The sequence below is a fragment of the Artemia franciscana genome, unplaced genomic scaffold (genome assembly GCF_032884065.1).
Source record: "Artemia franciscana unplaced genomic scaffold, ASM3288406v1 PGA_scaffold_89, whole genome shotgun sequence".
Lineage (NCBI taxonomy): Eukaryota > Metazoa > Arthropoda > Branchiopoda > Anostraca > Artemiidae > Artemia > Artemia franciscana.
In genome coordinates this window covers 1,552,613-1,570,340 of record NW_027062717.1, presented here as the reverse complement: position 1 = coordinate 1,570,340, position 17,728 = coordinate 1,552,613, and the positions used below count along the sequence as shown (strand labels likewise).

Below are 17,728 nucleotides of genomic sequence, written 5' to 3'. Positions count from 1 at the left end.
GACCAGTTGTACTAGATTATCGCAAGAGGGCTCATTCTAACAAAAATTAAAAGTTGTAGCCCCCTTTTTAAGAGACCAAAAAATTGGAGGGCACATGAGAGGATCTTTCCATGGAGGAAGAGATCTTATCATGATGGAAGATAATTTTCATGAAGGGAGTACAGTATTTTCTAGTATTATTTTATAAAAAGAGCAAATAAATAAAAAAAAATCCAGTCTGTCCCTTTTCTCAATGAAAAAACTAATGACAGAAAAGCAATGAGCAATTTGCATAGCTTACAGCCATTGATTTGGGGGCTGTAGGGGTTATTTTAACCAGGGAGGCATATTTATATAGTCTTTGGACTATTTTCAGCAAAATAGTTATCTTAAAATTTTGATAGGATGCTATTGGGGTAAAGAGGGCATAGGAGGGGGGCTGGTTGTCCTGCCATCACTTTTGATTTTTAAAAATTCACCAAAAATTTCAATTTTCAATCGAATAAACCCACTCCAAAATCTATATGACCGCCTTTTCCCTATGAAGCGCCTATAAGAATAATTTAATAAAAAAAAGTTTTTTTTTTAAATGAAAGTAAGGAGCAACATTAAAACTTAAAACGAACACATATTACTCCGTATATGAAAGGGGCTTTTCCTCCTCAACGCGTCACTCTTTACGCTAAAGTTTGACTCTTTCTCTTAACTCTATTTTTAAAACAGTAAGAAACTTTATCGTAAAGACAGGGCGTTGAGGAGGAAAAGCCCTTTACATATACGGAGTAATTTCTGTTCGTTTTAAGTTTTAATGTTGCTCCTTATTTTCATTTAAAAAAACTTTTTTTTTTATTTAATTTCTCGGCGTTTTTGAATTAATGCATGTTTTGATCTTGGCTCTCCGCACATAAATAATTAAAACCAAATTTGCATATTCATTAATTGCAATTAATTGGAAGATTTTGAGAAAAAAGGAGCGAGGGAGGAGGCCTAGTTGCCCTCCAAGTTTTTGATTACTTAAAAGCAACTAGAACTTTTAATTTTTTACAAACTTTTTCATTGGTAAAAAATATACGTAACTTACGAATTAACTTACGTAACGACCTTCTATATTCGTATGTTTTTATTGCGTAAATGAGGGGGTTCAACCCTCGTCGAAACCTCGCTCTTTACACTAAAGCTTAGATTTTGTCCCAATTCCTTAAGAATCACCTCTGAATCACAAAGGCCGTAGAATAAATAATTGAAATTACTAAAAATACGTTAGCGTAAAGAGTGAGGTATAACGAGGAGGTAAACCCCTCATATGCGTAATAATTTTTATTCATTTTAATTTTTAATGCTGCTGCTCCTTCTTTTCATTAGAAAAAACTTCATATTTATTTTTCCATTGCTTTTTCAAATTATGCTAGAAAATCCTGCGCCCCCTTCATTGAAATTATCTTCTCCCATGAGAAGTTTCTCCTTAGAAATATCCTCCCACGTGACACCCCTCAACTCTCCCCCCTAAACCAAAAAAATCCTCCTGAAAACGCCTGTACACTTCCCAATAACCATTACTATATGTAAACACTGGTCAAAGTTTGCAACTTGCAGCCCCTCCCACTGGGACTGCGGGGGAGTAAGTCGTCCCTAAAGACATAGTTATTGAGTTTTTCGACTATGGTGAATAAAATGGCTACCTCGGAATTTCTATCCAGTGACTTTTGGGAAAAAATGAGCGTGGGAGGGGTCTTAGGTGCCCTCCAATTTTTTGGTCACTTAAAAAGGGCACTAGAAATTTTAATTTCCGTTAGAATGAGCGCTTTTGCGACATTCTAGGACCACTCAGTCGATACGATCAACCCTGGGAAAAAAAAACAAAACAAACAAATAAACACGCATCCGTGATTTGTTTTCTGGCAAAAAATACAAAATTCCACATTTTTGTAGATAGGAGCTTGAAACTTCCACAACAAGGTTCTATGATACGCTGAATCTGGTAGTGTGATTTTCGTTAAGATTGTATGATTTTTAGGCGGTGTTTCCCCTATTTTTTAAAATGAGGCTAATTTTCTCAGGTTCGTAACTTTTGATGGGTATAATTGATCTTGATGAAACTTATATATTTAAAATCAGCATTAAAATACAATTCTTTTGATGTAGCTATTGGTATCAAAATTCCATTTTTTATAGTTTCGGTTACTAATTGGGCGTTGCCCAATTAATTTACATGTATCGAGAATATGATGAGCATCTATAGCAAGTGGAATCTTTAGTATAAATAGCGAGAGGCTTAGGGGGCAGCAAATCCCTTCGATGTAAGATGTTTTATATTTATTTTACCGTTACTTTTTGCTTTTATTAAAAAAAAGAGAAAGAAAAACTGTTTTCGTGTTTAGTTTCTATCTGTTTTTCACATAATATTCAGGGTAATTCCAGAAGTGAGCAGGAGGGGATACCAAGCTCTGTATGTTCAGTTTCTGTCTGTTTTTCATATAACATTCAGGGTAATCCCAGAAGTGAGCAGGAGGGGATACCAAGCTCTGTATGTTCAGTTTCTATCTGTTTTTCATATAACATTCAGGGCAATCCCAGAAGTGAGCAGGAGGGGATACCAAGCTCTGTATGTTCAGTTTCTATCTGTTTTTCATATAACATTCATGGTAGTCCCAGAAGTGAGCAGGAGGGGACACAAAGCTCTGTATTCTTGATGCTCACATTAAACTTCCAGTTCTGCTGGACAGTGTTTCAAAAACTCAAACCTTTAACCTTTGCGTTTTGATCCCATCCATCGCATATGACTTATACCTTTCATTCCGAGATATTTAAGTAATAAGAGGGAACCTGTCACCAGCTCAAATTCTTCATTGTATACGAAGTCCAAAAATATTCCCTCTAATGAAAAAAGGCTGGAGGCTAGACCAAAACCCTCCCTTTTGTATTGATCTGAAAGGACTTTTTGCTAAAGCAAATGAAAGCTTCAATCAGGCAAATCTGAGGTCACTCACCTCTAACAAACTTTGCCAGTCTCTACCTCAACTGTTTTGAAAATAAAGAACGGTGTATAGCAATTGGTAATAATACATTTATGTTATATCGGTGTTATTCAATTTGAATAGACAATATGTAGACGTGTTTAGAAAAAAGCTTTTCATTGTATGGTAGTAGGGCCTCTGCAATTAAAAAGGCATTATTTAGATAAAAAAAACAAGTTCAATTGAAAGTAAGGAAACGAACATAAACTATTTTGTATATGAAGGGGGTTACCCCCTTGCCAGAATCTCGCTCTTTACGCTAAAGTTCGAATTTTGTTTGATTTCTTTAAGAATGATCACTGAATCACAAAGGTTGTTAAATTACAATAACTAGCTCTTCTGAAAGTAATAAAAAGACTTCAGCATAAATAGTGAGGTATTGACGAGAGAGTGAATCTCCTAAAATATGTAATAATTTCGGTTTGTTTTAAGTTTTAATGTTGCTCCTTACTTTCAGTTGAAAACTTGTTTTTATTTAATTTCTGATCGTTTTTTTAAATGATCCTGGGAAATGCGGCAACCCCATTCACTTCCCACGTGAAATTATCATGAAAATTACCTTTCCACATGAAAATTCCTTCATGGAAAGATTCTCCCACATAACCTCCTCATCTCTCTCACCCCCACCAGAAAGAATCTCCCCTAAAAACTTCTGTATAATTCCCAATAACCAATACTGTATGTAAACAATGGGCAAAGTTCATAACTTGCAGCCCTTTCCCTGGGGACTTTGAAGAATTAAGTCGTCCTAAATGACATGGCTATTGGATTTTTTGACTATGGTCAACAAAATGACTATCTCACAATTTTGGAAAAAGAGCATGGGAGGGGGCCTAGCTGCCTTCCAGTTTTTTGGTAAACTAAAAAGGGCACTACAGCTATGAATCTCTATTAAAATAAGCCCTCTCGCAACTTTATAGAACCACTGGGTCGATGCGATTATCAGTGTGGAGAAAAAAAAAAACAGAACAAATAAGCACGCATGCGTGACCTTTCTTCTGGTAAAAAAAAAACACCTTTTTCCAGATAGGAGCTTGAAACCTCTAAAAAACGGTTCTCTGATACGCTGAATGTGATGGTGCGATTATAATTAAGATTCTATGATTTTCATGCGGTGTTTCCACCTCTATTTGAAAATAAGTCAAATATTCTCAGACTCGTAACTTTTTTTACGAGCCTGAGAATTTGTAAAAAAAAAATCTTTTTTTTTGTTTTGGTTACTATTGAGCCGGGTCGCTACTTACAGTTCACTACCAAGAACTTTAAGATCGAAACTGCTGTTTTGCGACACAAAATGGCAGAAACAGCACTAGTTTGTGACAAAGTCTCTTTTGGTGCTTAAAAAGGGCACAAGGTCTTAAGAATTTCACTCAAATAATGTGTCTACGAAGATTCCACAACAAATGAATCTTTACGATCTTTCCTGGGCAAAAACAAACAAATAAATTCACGCGTATCCACTGGTATCTTTCTTAGTAAAATGTATACTTTTGTGGATTTGTGTATAGAGACATAATAGGAGTCTTGGGTGCATCAAATTTGATGGTGTAATTTAATTTTCAACAAAACTGATCAGCTTCTTGAGAATTTTTCCTCCTTTCTGTAAATTGTGCATATTTCCATATAAAAGTGCTGACAATTATTTATAACTAGCTTTAAACCTATTTCGAATCAATTTGGAAACATTTACTGGTGATGTCTATGTTGATGTCTATATCGAAAGCTTTTACAAAGGTTCCTAAGTGTTGAATATGAATCTGATGCTGTGATTTTCATTAAGATCCCTTGATGTTATGGGGATATTTCTCCCCTTTTAAGAAATTGAACAAATTTTCGCATCCTTGTAACTTTTGATAGGAAAAAGTAAACCTAATGAATTTTATATATTTTGAATCAGTATCTAAATTTTATTGTTTAGATGAATCTATTGTGATCAGCACTCTGTTTTTTAGAGTTTTGGTTACTATTGAGCCGCGTCACTCCTTGCTTACAGTTCGTTACCATAAACTGTTTTATAATGAAGATAAATTAAGAAATAAAGCCAAACGAACAGTTTCCTCGATGTCAATGTGCTCCACTTACAATACAGCACCATTCGTATACTGTCATTTCCTATCGAGGCATAATAGGCTGCTTTGTAGCATTAGAGCAATTGATTTACGAAAGTCCGATTAAGAGAATAACCATCATGCAGTGACTAAATATCCCATAATGCGGACGCAGCTTATTCGTGACCAACCTACCCGAGAAGAATTTATAATTTCTTATTTTCATATGTAATTTGACACCTGTGTTGAACGGTTCTTGGACATGTTGAATTTAACAATGTAGTATTTTTCAATTTTTACCGTTTTTGGGCTCTTTTTTCCCTTTTAAACAATAATGCAATTCTTTTTATGCAAATCACTTATGATGGGCAGTAAAACTTATGGAATTTTCAAAGAGTTCGTGGTGACGAACTGTAGCAAGGAGTGACCCGGCTCAATAGTAACTGAAACTCTAAAAAACGGAATTTTGATACCAATAGTTACATCAAAAGAATTGGATTCTAATACTGATTTTAAATATATAAGTTTCATAAAGTTTAGTCTTACCCATCTATAGTTACGAGCCTGAGAAAATTTGCCTGATTTTAGAAAATAGGGGGAAACACCTCCTAAAAGTCATAAAATCGCTCTTTACGCTAGTGTTTTTTATTATTTTAAAAAGTACAGTTTTGACAAAGTGTCAAACTTTAGCGTAAAAAGCGGGGCTTTGAGGAGGGGACAACCCCTTTCATATACGGAATAATTTCTGTTCGTTTTAAGTTTTAATGTCGCTCCTTACTTGCAGTTAAAAAAACTTGTCTTTTTTATTTAATGAATATATTGAATCACATGTGAATTGGATTGTCTTAATACACATGTAGTGTTATTAAACCTCTACTTATAGTTTAAAATGGTGCTCCCCATATCAATTTTTACTACAATTCTTTCCCATGAACCTATTTGAATGTTAAGATTATAGCCTGCATAGAATCTAACTAAAACACTAATTGTGTTTGATTTACTGATAAGCAGTTTAATAAAAAAAAAAAGTTTTAGAGCAAACAATCAAGATAAGATCAAAACAAATTCAAAAAAAGTGCCTCATAAATAAAGTCAAAATACTGGACTTTCAACTTAACAACAATCAAAGATTGTCACTTCTTCTCACAATGGCAACATAGTACTTGACAGCGGGAGTAACAAGGGGATTGACGACTTGAGTAATTACAAAAAATAGAGGAACTCCTTATGGCATTTAATGTTCTGAAAAATAAATGGTTACATTTGCCACAAAATGATGACCACATAAGAAAACTACATAGTAATGTTTAACTTTCTCGGTCTCCAAAAAGATTTTGACTCCCCCGTCACCTTTGTTGGTTACATCTTTTAACACTAGCATCCACAGATGTAACAAATGAGAAATACTACAACTAAAAGAAATAATAATGCATCCATCAGTTCTTGTTAATGAACAGAAAATAAGGAGTGACATGGGCTTGTAGTACCGAAACTCTGAAAACAGCTTTTCAGGGTGGGGGGGAGGGCTCCACTGAAGAAATTATCTGTTGGTCAATAATCTGCTGGAGAAACTTTCCACGTGGAAGAAGAGTTTCCCTGAGAAAATTTCCCATTGGGGGGGGGGGACATTTCCGGCATGATTTGAGGAACTATCAGCAATAAAATATAAAAAAGTATTTTTTAAAATAAAAGGGAGAGATTCTCCTTACGAAATTTCCCGGGGGGGATTTTAGGTAAATGAAAATTTATGTCAAGGAGCTTTATATCAGGAGAAATTTTTTATAGGGGCAGAGTAATTTTTTTAGGGGAATTTTTAATACAGCCATAAGGAGGATTTACCGGCAAGATTTATAAAACGTTCAGAAATTAAATGAATAAAAAGTTTTATCCACAGAAAGTAAGGAGTTGAATTAAAACTTAAAACAAACATATAAAAGGAGTGCTGCCCCTCCTCAACCCCTTGATCATTACGCTAAAAAAAATCATTGTTTTAAGAAAAAATCATTATTCCCATCCGATGGCCCTTGTGTTTCAGCTGCTTTTCTTAGAAAACTTTGACAATAAGTCCAACTTTAGCGTAAAGAGCCGGAAATTAAGGAAGGGTCAATACCCCTGACGTATAAGATATTTTCAGTTGAAATTTGACAATATCGAAGATGGATTTTTTTTTAGAAGAATAATTTGTGAAGTTGCTGATGGTGTCTTAGGGAAGACAGTTAAAAACGCAGCTAGGAAAATTAGTAAAGATGCTTAATGTTTAATCGATAAGAGAAGGGCCTTGTACATGAATTATCTGAGGAATAGATCATGGGAAAATAAGAGGAATGTAAATAAAGTAGAGAAAGCATTAAAATATAAAATAAGGAGGTGTGAACTGGAGGCCACGGAAAAAATTGCTAGCAATCTGGAAGATGCAACTTGACGGTATAATGGTAAAATATTGTACTGTCATGTTCATAAATTAAGGGTGAGTAATCAATTTAGAATTGATATTTAAAGATAAAGGTAGGGTTAAATATAGGAACGGGACCACATTAGTGAAAGGATAGCGTTAGAGAGAGATGGACAGGGTATTTTGAGAATGCGCTAAATTGAGAAAGAGTTACAGAATAAGATACAAATAAGAAAAATGAAAAAGTTTGTGACATCTTGGATGTGAAGGAAGATTTATTCTGTGAGGAAGAATTTGTGACAATACTAAAAAGATTAAAAAATAACAAGTTCCCAGGTGTTGATAGTGTGGTAAATGATTTTTTTAAATATTATGGTTATGAGGTTATAAATTAGTTACTGAAGATTATGAATACAACTATGGAAAAAGGGGAAGTACCTAGCGGTTTTAGGAAGACCCTAATTAAACCCCTGTATAAGAAAAGGTGATAAAAATGAGCGTGGTAATTATAGAGGTATTTGCCTGGTTTCTGTAGGTAGCAGATTACTTAGTGTCATTTTACTTATTAGAATGAGACATGCTGTAGACAAAGCTTTGAGAGAAGAACAATGCCGTTTTAAGAAGGGTAGAGGGTGTTCCAACCAAATTTTCACTCGTAGGTCTATAATTGAAACGTGCCTGAGTCGTCAACCACCTTTAGTCCTTAGTTTTATAGAATATGAGTAAGCATAAGATTCAGCTGACAGAAGAGCTTTAGCAAAGGTCTTATCCTTGTATGGTATACCAAATTTAATACATTACAGCAATTAGTGCCTTGCACGAGAATAGCAGCGCTGCGGTAAAGGTAGTAATTGAGGTTTGTAGCTGGTTTCGTATTAAATCAAGAGAAGTGAACCATGAGAATGTGAACCTAAATATCTATTTAAAAGTGAACCATGGCTCATAGCAGGAAAAATACCCGACAGGAAAAATGGCCAAGTTAATTTGAGAAGGGTAACTATTATTTTGAATATTCCCAATAGTAAAATTGGATTTCGAAAATGTATTTATTTTGATATAGCCCCCGCCCACGTTACAAAGCAAATAAACTTTCGTCCATGTTTAATTCGTCTAGAGTATTTCGTGTAGAGTTTCGTCAAGTTTTTGAGTTTCGGATTTCGAATTTTTGTCCCAATGCTTATAACTCCTGAATCACCAAGGTCGTTTAATTAGAATAAGTAGCTCTTTTAAAAGCAGTAAGATAACTTTAGCTTAAAGAGTGAGATGTTGACGAGGGGGTGACCCCCCTCCTATACGTAATAATTTCTGTTCGTTTTAATTCTTAATTTTGCTCCTTATTTTCAGTTAAAACACTTGTTTTTTTTAATTTAATTTTCGGTTTTTGTTAAATAATATTGGGAAATCCTGCTCTCACTCCATGGAAATAAGCTCTTCCCCCGTGGAAAATTTCTTCATGGAAAGATCCTCTGACGTATCCCCCCCAGAAAAATCCTCCCGAAAAAGTCAGTTTAATACCCAGTAACCAATACTATATGTAAACAATGAGCAAAGTCCCTAACTTACAACCCTTCCACCTGGGACTGTGGGGGGTTAAATCATCCTCAAATATATAGTTATTATATTTTATGAATTCGCTGAGCAAAATGGCTATCTCAAAATTTAGTTCAGGGAACTTCGGGGAAAAATGAGCGTGGGAGGGGGGCTTACTGCCCACCAATGTTTTTGGTCACTTAAAAATGTCACTATAAGTTGTTAATTCTAATCCCATGAGTCCTCTCCTGATCTTCTACGATCATTGGTTCGATGTGATTACCCCTGGGGGGAAAAACAAATAAACACGCATTTATGATCTTTCTTGTGGAAAAAAAGACAAAATTCCGTATTTTAGTAAATAGGAGCTTGAAACATCTACAGTAGGGCTATTTGGTATGCTGAATCTAATACAGTGGATTTCATTGGGATCACTTGATATTTTGGTGGCGTTTCCATTTTTCAAAAATTGGGCAAATTTCCTCGGGTGTGTAACTTTTAACGGATATCGATGGATTTGATTAATTTTACCTGTTTTGAAAAAGCACCAAAATACGATGCCTTTGATATATCTATTGTTATCAGTGCTCTGTTTCTTACAGTTTTGGTTACTATTGAGCTGCATCGCTTCAACAAACAAACTATTTGAAAAATCCAGAGTTTAGATTTTTGTAAACGGAAGCCTGAAACCTCTGCAATAAGGCTTCATAGATGTGTAGAGTTTGGCGGTTGAATCAAACAGTTCGTGGTAACAAACTGTAGTAAGCAGCGACCCGGCTCAATAGTAACCAAAACTCTAAAAGATGGAATTTTGATACCAATAGCTACATCAAAAGAATCGCATTTTAATGTTGGTTTTAAATATATAAGTTTCATCAAGTTTAGTCTTACCCATCAAAAGTTAAGAGCCTGAGAAAATTTGCGTTATTTTAGAAAATAGGGGGAAACGCCCTCTAAAAGTCATAGAATCTTAACGAAAATCACACCATCAGATTCAGCGTATCAGAGAACCCTACTGTAGAATTTTCGAGCTCCTATCTACAAAAATGTGGAATTTTGCATTTTTTGCCAGAAGGCAGATCACGGATGCGTGTTTATTTGTTTTTTTTTGTTTTTTTGTTGTTTTTTTTCCCAGGGGTGATCGTATCGACCCAGTTGTCCTAGAATGTTGCAAGAGGGCTCATTCTAACGGAAATGCAAAGTTCTAGTGCCCCTTTTTAAGTGACCAAAAAAATTGGAGGGCACCTAGGCCCCCTCCCACGCTAATTATTTTCCCAAAGTCAACGGATCAAAATTCTAAGATAGCCATTTTATTCAGCGTAGTCGAAAAACCTTATAACTATGTCTTTGGGGACGACTTACTCCCCCACAGTCCCCGTAGGAGGGGCAACAAGTTACAAACTTTGACCTGTGCTTACATATAATAATGGTTATTGGGAAGTATACAGGCGTTTTCAGGAGGATTTTTTTGGTTTGGGGGAGGGGTTGAGAAGAGGGGGATATGTTGGGGGAACTTTCCTTCGAGAGTTTGTAATGGGAGAAGAAAATTTCCATGAAGGGAGAGCAGGATTTACTAGCATTATTTAAAAAAAAAACAATTAAAAAATAAAAGTGAAAAAGCTTTTTCAGCTGGAAGTAAGCAACAGCAATAAAACTTAAAACAAACAGAAATTATTACCCATATGAGGGGCTCACCTCCTTCTAATACCTCGCTCTTTACGCTAAAGTATTTTCAGTAATTTCAACTACTTATTCTACGGCTTTTGTGATTCTGGGGTCATTCTTAATGAATTGGGAGGCTGCTTCCTCATTAACGCGCCGCTCTTTACGCTAAAGTTTTTTACTGTTTTAAAAAGAAGAATTGAGAGACAGAGTCAAACTTTAGCGTAAAGAGCGGAGCGTTGATGAGGAAGCAGCCTCTGTCATATACGAAGTAATTTCTGTTCGTTTTAAGTTTTAATGTCGCTCCTTACTTTCAGTTAAAAAAACTTGTTTTTTTTATTTAATATATGAAAGAAGCTGTCTCTACTCAATACCCTACTCTTTCAAACAGTTCGTGGTAACAAACTGTAGTAAGGAGCGACCCAGCTCAATAGTAAACAAACTCTAAACAACGGATACAATGATGTAATTGATGTAATAGTTACATCAAAAGAATTGTATTTTTATGCTGATTTTAAATATATAAGCCTTATCAAATTTCGTCTTACCCATCAAAAGTTACGAGCCTGAGAAAATTTGCCTTGATTTAGAAAATCGGGAGTAGCACCCCCTAAATTTCATAGAATCTTAACAAAAATGACGCCACCGTATTCACCATATCAGAGAATCGCTGATCGTATCAGCCTAGTGGTCCTAGAATATCGCGAGAGGGCTCATTCTAATAAAAGTTCTAGTGCCCTTCTTAAGTGACCAAGAAATTGGAGGGCACCTAAGTCCCCTCCCAAGCTCATTTTTTACCAAAGTAAATGGATCAAAACTCTAAGATATCCATTTTGTTCAGCAGAGTCGAAAAATCTATTAAAAATGTCTTTGAGGACGACTTCCTCCCTTACACTCCCCAGGGGAGGGTCTACAAGTTACAAACTTTGACCAGTGTTTACATATAGCAATGGTTATTGGGAAGCGTACAGACGTTTTCAGGGGGATCGTTTTTTGATTGAGGAGGGGGGTTGAATGGACAGGGTAACTTGGGAGGATCTTTCTATGGAGAAATTTGTCATTGGGGAAGAGAATTTCCATTAAGGGGGTGCAGGATTTTTTACCATTATTTAAAACAAAACAAAAATAATGAAAACATAAATATTAAAAGTTTTTTCAACTGAAAGCAGGGAACAGAATTAAAACTTAAAACGAACAGAAATTATTACGTATATGAGGGATTCCTCTCCTTCTGAATACCTCGCTCATTGCGCTGAAGCATTTTTAGTAATTTCAACTATTTATTCTACGGACTTTGTGATTCATGGGTCATTCTTAAAGAATTGGTGGAACATTCAAGCTTTAGTGTAAAGAGCGAGAGGGCAACCTCCTCATATACGCAATAAAAATGTAACGAATATAGAAGTTCGTTATGCAAGTTAATTCATAAGTTACGTATATTTTTTACTAATAAAACCTTCGTAAAAAATTAAAAGTTCTAACTACCCTTTTAAGTAACCGAGAGATTGGAGGGCAACTAGGCCTCCTCCCCCCTCTTTTTCTCAAAATTGTCCGATCAAAACTAAGAGAAAACCAATTAGCAAAAAAAAGTTAATATGCAAATTTTGTTTTAATGTTTCATGTACGGTAAGCCAAAATCAAAACATGCATTAATTCAAAAACGTTCAGAAATTAAATATACAAAAAAACAACTTTTTTCAACTGAACGTAAGGAACGATATTAAAATTTAAAACGAACAGAAATTATTCCGTCTATGAAAGGTATTGTCCCCTCCTCGACACCTCGCTCTTTACGCTGAATTTTGAAGACGTATATGGTTGTTTAAATTCCTGCTTAGCAATTTAAAGATCATATTCCTTTTTCAGCGTCCTTGGCACTTTAGATTTGCTTTGTACCAAAATCAGAAAACTAACGCCGTTGAAGTATACAAATGTATACTAACGTTGAGGTACATAAAGGTTTTTCGGGGGGAGGGGTCAAATTTCCTGCTGGAGGATTTTCCACGGGAATAATTTTCCATGGGGAAGAAAGTCTATAGCGGTCCAACCTTGGTAAGGAGAACCGATTTAAGTTTTACTGATGTTAATTTTGACTTTTGTTTAAAAGTTTTATGTTTAATTTTCGTTTTTAATATATTTTTCTTACTATTTAATAAGCGAGAAATGCAGGTATACTTTTCTGAAGTTTGACTGGCTGTATATTTTCTCAGAGCTTTTTTTCTCGAGTGTCACGCATTAATACTCAAATAGGAGATTTGAAAGCATGTTTAGGAGAAAATTTCCAAAAATATACTCTTTTTTGCTTCGATTGGAAGTCTCGTAATGTCTCCGCTCAAACAGTTGATTCATTAGTTGAAACTTGACATAAAAGTGAACTGATATTTGTGATTTTGTGCTGAAGTTTGTAAATCTAATTTCTTTTCTAATCCCTCTTGGAAACTGCAAAAAATATTTTAGCGAAGGACTTCGAAAAAGTTATAATTTAAAAGTGATGACACTTGGAAATAAAATAAGGTTTACAAGAAAATAATTAAGAAAATAGACAAGTTTGTTTAATTACTAGAGGATCTCTTTTCTAAGTAGGCAACTTAAAGGCAGAAAAGGAAATGGAGTGGTGGAATTTTATGACTTTACTCATGTTTTGTTAAGCGCAAAATAAGCATACAGAAAAGTAAAAAAAAAAGAATTAAGAATAATCTTAAGTTATTGACAAAACAGGAATTCTCAAGTTGGGTTTTAAGTAGCTTGACGCACTTTATAAGGGGATGCCACACAATCTTATTATTTGACTAATGCAATATTTTGGAACATTTTCTGAATTAATACTTCCCAATGGACCAATTAGCTGCGCCTTTATTATTTGTTGTATTATGTATTTCATAATTTATTTTTATTGTTTATTTATATTATTTATTATTTATGTTTTAATTTTTATATTAATATTATTATATTTATATTTATATTTACATTTTTATTATTATATTATATTATTATTTATTTATATTTCATTTAGTATTTATTTTTTTATTACTATTACTTATGTTGTATTATTATAAATAATTTATTTTATTTTGCACATAAGAGCTAAAATGCAAAACAGCAAAAATGCTCAACAAAAACATTTCGTGGCTCAATAGTTACCGAAACTCCGAAAAAGGGAATTTTGAAATCAATAGATATATCAAGAAAATCAAATTACTATGCTGATTCCAAACGCATAAAATTCATTAAATTTATTGTCACTTAGTTGTATATAGCCAATAGTCCAAGAATATCAGGTGAGGGCTAATTTAATAGAAATTAAAAGTACCAGTGCTTTTCTTTGAGTAACCAAAGAGATTGGAGGGTGACTAGCCCCCCTTCCATGCCCTATTTTTCCCAAAAGTCGTCTGGTCAAAATTTTGAGATAACCATTTTATTCAGCATAGTTGAAAGGTCCAGTAACTATGCCTTTGAGAATAATTTGACCCCTACAGACCCTGTAGAATGGTCTGTAAGTCATGAAATTTGCCCATTACCTATGTATAGTATAGGTTATTTAGAAGTATGCAAACACTTTTCGGGGGGGGGTGTCAAATTCCCTGCTGGAGGATTTTCCCACGGGAACAATTTTCCATTGGGAGGAAAGTTTCCGAGGGTAAACTTTCCAGGTTAAATTTGACTCCGAGGGAATTAGCCAGAATCCCTATACGAAATCACATTGATTTGTCTTACATTCTCATTGACCAATCATTTTATAAACGGAGATGTAAAGGGGAATTGTCCGGAAAAAATTTCATCGGGCTAGAACTGTGTGAAAGGATATTTCAGTGGGGGGATTTCCACAGGAGAAATTCTCTAGGGCAATTTTCTACAGGAACATCTTTCTGCTGGGGGGGATTAGTGGTAAAAAGTTTTCATAGAGGGATATTTCCGGCATGATTTGAAAACTAATCAGATCTTAGTTGGTTTTTTTTCAAGTGAAAATTTGCTAATAAAAAGTTTAAAGCTGGAATCGTCGGCAAGAAATTTTCCGGTTGGAATTTCCAGCAAGAATGGAATCGTATCGGGAAGATTTTTCTGGTGGGGGGTATTTCATGTGGGAGATTGGGAGGTATTTTCTAATTAGGGAATTCCTGTTGGAAGAAGGAATTTTTCGTGTTTGAGGAGCCGGATCTCCTGGAAATAATTGAGAACGTTCAGAAACTAAATTAAAAAAAAAAATTCTTAAATTTAAAAACTAAAAAAAATTTCTTTCACCAGAAAGTAAGGAGAATATTAAAACTTAAGAGGAACAGAAATTTTAGGGAGTTCCTCTCTCCTCAATACCTCGTTCTTTACACAAAAATTTTAATTTTCGTCTCAATCCTATAAGAACGACTCCTGAATCCCAAGGGCCATTTAATTAGACAAATAAGAACTTTTTTTAAATGCTAAGAAACTTCAGCGTGAACTTCGTTTAAAAAGAAACATCCTTACGTTTTAATTTTTGATGTTGCTCTTTTCTTTCAGTTGAGAAAACTTATTTTTTGTTGTTTAATTTATAAACAAAATGGAGGTTTCTCTTCGAGTTCTGTACAAGTCCCAGGAATTACCTTTTCACATCTTACAGTACGAAAGAAATGGGCTTAACCTAATTTTTCAAACAGTTCATGGTAAAGCACTGGAAGTAGGGAGTTATGCGACTCAATGTTAGCCGAAACTGTAAGAAATCAATAGATCCATCAAAAGAATTGAATTTTTATGATGATGTCAAGTATATAAGATTCATTAAATTTAGTGCTACTTATCAAAAGAACATAGGCTGAAAAAATTCGTCGTATTTTTGAAAAAGGTAGGAAACACCTTTTATAAGTCAAGGAACTCTAATAAAAATTACAAAATTAGATTCAGCGTATCAGAAAACTTCACTGTAGAGGTTTCTAAATTTTATCTACAAAAATGTGGAATTTTGCACTTTTTTGCCAGAAAAAAAATCACGAATGTGTGTTTATTTTTTTTATTTTTTTCTAGGGGTGATTATATTAAACCGATGCTCCTATAAGACCAACAGAGGGCTCATTGAAGAGAAATTAAATGTTCTAGCTCTCTTTTAAGTTACTAAAGAGATTGGTCCCCCTCCCCTCGAATCCCATCCCCATAGCAATGTTTGTTCTTTTTCGCCAGACAATCAGTTTGGCTCTAAGAAATTTACATTAAAAAAACGAGGTTTTTTAACTGAAAGTAAGGAGCGACATTAAAACTTAAAACGAACAGAAATTACTCCGTATATGAAATGGGTTGTCCCCTCCGCAGTCCCTCGCTCTTTACGCTAAAGCTTTTAATTGTTTTAAAGAGCAGAATTGTGGCAAAGAGTCAAACTTTAGCTTAAAGAGCGAGGGATTGCGGAGGGAACAACCTATTTCACATACGGAGTAATTTCTGTTCGTTTTAAGTTTTAATGTCGCTCCTTACTTTCAGTTAAAAAAAAACTAGTTTTTTTTTATGTTATTTCTGATCGTTTTTGAATTAATGCATGTTTGATTTTGGCTCTCCACACATAAATTATTAAAATGAAATTTGCATATTAATTCCTTTTTTGGCTAAATGGTTTTCTCTTAGTTTTGATTAGACGATTTTGAGAAATAAGGGATGGGGAAGGAGGCCTAGTTGCCATGAAATTTTTCGGTTACATAAAAAGGTAACTATAAATTTTAATTTTTAACGAATTTTTTTATTAGTAAAAAATATACGTAACTTAAGAATTAAGTTACGTAACAAACTTTTATATTCTTTAATTTTTATTATGTATATGTGGGGATTTGTACCCTCGTTAATACCTCGCTCTTTACACTAAATCGTAAGTTGTGTCCCAATTCTTTAAGAATGATCCCTGAATCAGAAAGGCCGTAGAATAAATAGTTGAAATTACTAAAAATACTATAGCATAAAGAGCGAGGTATTTATCTCCTCCTAAATACTTCGCTCTTTATGCTAAAGTTTTTTAGAACCCCTCATATGCGGAATAATCCCTGTTCGTTTTAAGTTCAATGCCCTGTTCGTCCCTGTTCAATGCTACTCTTTACTTTCAATTGAAAAACTTTTCCATGTTTATTTTTTCATTGTTTTTTTATAGTTATTTTAGAAAATCCTGCGCCCTTTTCATTGAATTTCTGTTCCCCCATGACATATTTCTTCAAGGAAAGATCCTCCCACATAGCCCCTTCCCCTCAACCCAAAAAAAAAACAAAAAAATCTCCTGAAAACGACTGTACACTTCCCAATAACCATTATTATATGTAAACACTGGTCGAAGTTTATAACTTGCAGCCCCTCCCCCAGGGACTGCGGGGCAGTAAGTCATTCCCAAAGACATAGTTATTATAATTTTTGACTATGCGGAACAAAATGGCTATCTCAAAATTTTGATCTGTTGACTTTGGAGAAAAATGAGCGTGGGAGGGGGCCTAGGTGCCCTCCAATTTTTTTGGTCACTTAAAAAGGGCACTAGAACTTTTCATTTCCATTAGAATGAGCCCTCTTGCGACATTCTAGGACCACTTGGTCGATATGATGACCCCTGGGGAAAAAAAAAAAAAAAAAACAACAAACAAACAAATAGAGACGCACCCGTGATTTGTCTTCTGGCAAAAAATACGAAATTCCACATTTTTGTAGATAGGACCTTGAAAATTTTGCTATAGGATTCTCCGATACGCCGAATGCGATGGTGTGATTTCCGTTAAGATTTTGTGACCTTTAGGGGGCGTTTTCCCCTATTTTCTAAAATAAGGCAAATTTTTTCAGGCTCGAAATTTTTGATGACAAAGACTAAATTTGATGAAACTTATATACTTAAAATCAACCTGAAAATCTGATTCTTTTGATGTATATTTTAGCATCAAAATTCCATTTTTTAGAGTTTCGTTTACTATTGAGCAGGGTCGCTTCTTGCTACAGTTCGTTACCACGAACTGTTTGAAAGCTACATCCGTAAACATATCCACCAAGCTATTGCAAATGTTCTGATAGACGTGGAAAAAAAATAAGAATATTGTTTTTATGGCTGGTCGCGATGTATCACGGCTGTTCAATTCGGGGATACATCTTCAGTTACTACTTAATGACACCCACCGTGGTCTTGA

General features: G+C 34.6%; 1 protein-coding gene across 2 annotated transcripts in view; it reads left to right on the top strand.

Moving 5' to 3' along the window:
• The window catches only part of LOC136042256 (prickle planar cell polarity protein 3-A-like), a 236,940-nt gene that overhangs the window by 58,203 nt on the left and 161,009 nt on the right, over positions 1-17,728 (top strand). The window lies entirely within an intron of this gene.